We start from the raw sequence: 6,000 nt of genomic DNA, 5'->3' as shown, positions 1-6,000 counted from the left end.
AGATAGAAGCCTCACCAACAGAATACAAGAGATGGAAGAGAGAATCTCAGGAGCAGAAGATTCCCTAGAAATCATTGACTCAACTGTCAAAGATAATGTAAAGCAGAAAAAGCTACTGGTCCAAAACTTACAGGAAATCCAGGACTCAATGAGAAGATCAAACCTAAGGATAATAGGTATAGAAGAGAGTGAAGACTCCCAGCTCAAAGGACCAGTAAATATCTTCAACAAAATCATAGAAGAAAACTTCCCTAACCTAAAAAAAGAGATACCCATAGGCATACAAGAAGCCTACAGAACTCCAAATAGATTGGACCAGAAAAGAAACACCTCCCGTCACATAATAGTCAAAACACCAAACGCACAAAATAAAGAAAGAATATTAAAAGCAGTAAGGGAAAAAGGTCAAGTAACATTTAAGGCAGACCTATCAGAATCACACCAGACTTTTCGCCAGAAACTATGAAGGCCAGAAGATCCTGGACTGATGTCATACAGACCCTAAGAGAACACAAATGACAGCCCAGGATACTGTATCCTGCAAAACTCTCAATTAACATAGATGGAGAAACCAAGATATTCCATGACAAAAACAAATTTACACAATATCTTTCTACAAATCCAGCACTACAAAGGATAATAAATGGTAAAGCCCAACATACGGAGGCAAGCTATACCCTAGAAGAAGCAAGAAACTAATCGTCTTGGCAACAAAACAATGAGAAGAAAAGCACACAAACATAACCTCACATCCAAATATGAATGTAACAGGAAGCAATAATCACTATTGCTTAATATCTCTCAACATCAATGGCCTCCACTCCCCAATAAAAAGACATAGATTAACAAACTGGATACGCAACGAGGACCCTGCATTCTGCTGCCTACAGGAAACAAACCTCAGAGACAAAGACAGACACTACCTCAGAGTGAAAGGCTGGAAAACAACTTTCCAAGCAAATGGTCGGAAGAAGCAAGCTGGAGTAGCCATTCTAATATCAAATAAAATCAATTTTCAACTAAAAGTCATCAAAAAAGATAAGGAAGAACACTTCATATTCAGCAAAGGAAAAATCCACCAAGATGAACTCTCAATCCTAAATATCTATGCCCCAAATACAAGGGCACCTACATACGTAAAAGAACCCTTACTAAAGCTCAAAACACACATTGCACATCACACAATAATAGTAGGAGATTTCAACACCCCACTCTCATCAATGGACAGATCATGGAAACAGAAATTAAACAGAGATGTAGACAGACTAAGAGAACTCATGAGCCAAATGGACTTAACGGATATTTATAGAACATTCTATCCTAAAGCAAAAGGATATACCTTCTTCTCAGCTCCTCAGGGTACTTTCTCCAAAATTGACCATATAATTGGTCAAAAAATGGGCCTCAACAGGTACAGAAAGATAGAAATAATCCCATGTGTGCTATCGGACCACCACGGCCTAAAACTGGTCTTCAATAACAATAAGGGAAGAATGCCCACATATACGTGGAAATTGAACAATGCTCTACTCAATGATAACCTGGTCAAGGAAGAAATAAAGAAAGAAATTAAAAACTTTTTAGAATTTAATGAAAATGAAGGTACAACATACCCAAACTTATGGGACACAATGAAAGCTGTGCTAAGAGGAAAACTCATAGTGCTGTGTGCCTGCAGAAAGAAACAGGAAAGAGCATATGTCAGCAGCTTGACAGCACACCTAAAAGCTCTAGAGCAAAAAGAAGCAAATACACCCAGGAGGAGTAGAAGGCAGGAAATAATCAAACTCAGAGCTGAAATCAACCAAGTAGAAACAAAAAGGACCATAGACAGAATCAACAGAACCAAAAGTTGGTTCTTTGAGAAAATCAACAAGATAGATAAACCCTTAGCCAGACTAACGAGAGGACACAGAGAGTGCGTCCAAATTAACAAAATCAGAAATGAAAAGGGAGACATAACTATAGATTCAGAGGAAATTCAAAAAATCATCAGATCTTACTATAAAAGCCTATATTCAACAAAACTTGAAAATCTACAGGAAATGGACAATTTCCTAGACAAGTACCAGGTATCGAAGTTAAATCAGGAACAGATAAACCAGTTAAACAACCCCATAACTCCTAAGGAAATAGAAGCAGTCATTAAAGGTCTCCCAACCAAAAAGAGCCCAGGTCCAGACGGGTTTAGTGCAGAATTCTATCAAACCTTCATAGAAGACCTCATACCAATATTATCCAAACTATTCCACAAAATTGAAACAGATGGATCACTCCCGAATTCCTTCTATGAAGCCACAATTACTCTTATACCTAAACCACACAAAGACCCAACAAAGAAAGAGAACTTCAGACCAATATCCCTTATGAATATCGACGCAAAAATACTCAATAAAATTCTGGCAAACCGAATCCAAGAGCACATCAAAACAATCATCCACCATGATCAAGTAGGCTTCATCCCAGGCATGCAGGGATGGTTTAATATACGGAAAACCATCAACGTGATCCATTATATAAACAAACTGAAAGAACAAAACCACATGATCATTTCATTAGATGCTGAGAAAGCATTTGACAAAATTCAACACCCCTTCATGATAAAAGTCCTGGAAAGAATAGGAATTCAAGGCCCATACCTAAACATAGTAAAAGCCATATATAGCAAACCAGTTGCTAACATTAAACTAAATGGAGAGAAACTTGAAGCAATCCCACTAAAATCAGGGACTAGACAAGGCTGCCCACTCTCTCCCTACTTATTCAATATAGTTCTTGAAGTTCTAGCCAGAGCAATCAGACAACAAAAGGAGGTCAAGGGGATACAGATCAGAAAAGAAGAAGTCAAAATATCACTATTTGCAGATGATATGATAGTTTATTTAAGTGATCCCAAAAGTTCCACCAGAGAACTACTAAAGCTGATAAACAACTTCAGCAAAGTGGCTGGGTATAAAATTAACTCAAATAAATCAGTAGCCTTCCTCTACACAAAAGAGAAACAAGCCGAGAAAGAAATTAGGGAAATGACACCCTTCATAATAGACCCAAATAATATAAAGTACCTCGGTGTGACTTTAACCAAGCAAGTAAAAGATCTGTACAATAAGAACTTCAAGACACTGAAGAAAGAAACTGAAGAAGACCTCAGAAGATGGAAAGATCTCCCATGCTCATGGATTGGCAGGATTAATATAGTAAAAATGGCCATTTTACGAAAAGCGATCTACAGATTCAATGCAATCCCCATCAAAATACCAATCCAATTCTTCAAAGAGTTAGACAGAACAATTTGCAAATTCATCTGGAATAACAAAAAACCCAGGATAGCTAAAACTATCCTCAACAATAAAAGAACTTCAGGGGGAATCACTATCCCTGAACTCAAGCAGTATTACAGAGCAATAGTGATAAAAACTGCATGGTATTGGTACAGAGACAGACAGATAGACCAATGGAATAGAATTGAAGACCCAGAAATGAACCCACACACCTATGGTCACTTGATTTTTGACAAAGGAGCCAAAACCATCCAATGGAAAAAAGATAGCATTTTCAGCAAATGGTGCTGGTTCAACTGGAGGTCAACATGTAGAAGAATGCAGATCGATCCATGCTTATCACCCTGTACAAAGCTTAAGTCCAAATGGATCAAGGACCTCCACATCAAACCTGATACACTCAAACTAATAGAAGAAAAACTAGGGAAGCATCTGGAACACATGGGCACTGGAAAAAATTTCCTGAACAAAACACCAATGGCTTATGCTCTAAGATCAAGAATCGACAAATGGGATCTCATAAAACTGCAAAGCTTCTGTAAGGCAAAGGACACCGTGGTTAGGACAAATCGGCAACCAACAGATTGGGAAAAGATCTTTACCAATCCTACAACAGATAGAGGCCTTATATCCAAAATATACAAAGAACTCAAGAAGTTAGACCGCAGGGAGACAAATAACCCTATTAAAAAATGGGGTTCAGAGCTAAACAAAGAATTCACAGCTGAGGAATGCCAAATGGCTGAGAAACACCTAAAGAAATGTTCAACATCTTTAGTCATAAGGGAAATGCAAATCAAAACAACCCTGAGATTTCACCTCACACCAGTGAAAATGGCTAAGATCAAAAACTCAGGTGACAGCAGATGCTGGCGAGGATGTGGAGAAAGAGGAACACTCCTCCATTGTTGGTGGGATTGCAGACTGGTACAACCATTCTGGAAATCAGTCTGGAGGTTCCTCAGAAAATTGGACATTGAACTGCCTGAGGATCCAGCTACACCTCTCTTGGGCATATACTCAAAAGATGCCCCAACATGTAAAAAAGACACGTGTTCCACTATGTTCATCGCAGCCTTATTTATAATAGCCAGAAGCTGGAAAGAACCCAGATGCCCTTCAACAGAGGAATGGATACAGAAAATGTGGTACATCTACACAATGGAATATTACTCAGCTATCAAAAACAACGGCTTTATGAAATTCGTAGGCAAATGTTTGGAACTGGAAAATATCATCCTGAGTGAGCTAACCCAATCACAGAAAGACATACATGGTATGCACTCACTGATAAGTGGCTATTAGCCCAAATGCTTGAATTACCCTAGAAGCCTAGAACAAATGAAACTCAAGATGGATGATCAAAATGTGAGTGCTTCACTCCTTCTTTAAAAGGGGAACAAGAATACCCTTGGCAGGGAAGAGAGAGGCAAAGATTAAAACAGAGACTGAAGGAACTCCCATTCAAAGCCTGCCCCACATGTGGCCCATACATATACATCCACCCAATTAGACAAGATTGATGAAGCAAAGAAGTGCAGACCGACAGGAGCCGGATGTAGATCTCTCCTGAGAGACACAGCCAGAATACAGCAAATTCAGAGGCGAATGCCAGCAGCAAACCACTAAACTGAGAATAGGACCCCCGTTGAAGGAATCAGAGAAAGAACTGGAAGAGCTTGAAGGGGCTCGAGACCCCATATGTACAACAATTGGGGGAGGGCGGCAATGGGGGGATGGTTGGGAGGGGAACACCCATAAGGAAGGGGAGGGGGGAGGGGGATGTTTGCCCGGAAACCAAAGAATTATTATTACGTATTAAATAAATTTTAAAAAAAGAAAAAAAATTGGGTACAGAGCTAAAGACAGAATTCTCAACTGAGGAATATCGAATGGCTGAGAAGCACCTAAAGAAATGTTCAACATCCTTAGTCATCAGGGAAATGCAAATCAAAACAACCCTGAGATTTCCCCCTCACCAGTCAGATTGGCTAAGATAAGAAACTCAGGTGACAGCAGATGCTGGTGAGGATGTGGAGAAAGGGAAACACTCCTCCATTGTTGGTGGGATTGCAAGCTGGTACAACCACTTTGGAAATTAGTCTGGAAGTTCCTCAGAAAACTGAACATAATAATCTCTGAGGACCCATCCATACCTCTCCTGGGCATATACCCAAAGAATGCTCCAACATATAACAAAGACACATGCTCCACTATGTTCATAATAGCCTTATTTATAATAGCCAGAAGCTGGAAAGAATCCAGATGTCCTTCAGCAGAAGAATGGATATGAAAAATGTGATACATTTACCCAGTGGAGTACCACTTAGCTATTAAAAACAATGACTTTATAAAATTCTTAAGCAAATGGATAGAACTAGAAAATATCATCCTGAGTGTCATAACCCAATCCCCAAAACCACACATGGTATGCACTCACTGATAAGTGAATATTATCCCAAAAGCTAAGACACAATCCACAGACCACATGAAGCTTAAGAAGAAGGACAACCAAAGTACGGATGCCTCAGTCCTTCTTAGAAGCAAGACAAAAGTATCCATAGGAAGAAATATGGAGACAAAATTTGGAGCAGAGACTGAAGGAAAGGCCATCCAGAGACTGCCCCACCTGGAGATCCAGCCCATATACATATAGCCACCAAACCTAGACAATATTGCTGATGCCAAGAAGTACATGCCTACAGGAACCTGAGATAGC

Source organism: Rattus norvegicus, chromosome 1, assembly GCF_021556685.1.
Source record: "Rattus norvegicus strain SHRSP/BbbUtx chromosome 1, alternate assembly SHRSP_T2T, whole genome shotgun sequence".
NCBI classification, from domain to species: Eukaryota; Metazoa; Chordata; class Mammalia; order Rodentia; family Muridae; genus Rattus; species Rattus norvegicus.
The sequence above is the reverse complement of the archived record's forward strand: the minus strand, read 5'-3'. Positions refer to the sequence as shown.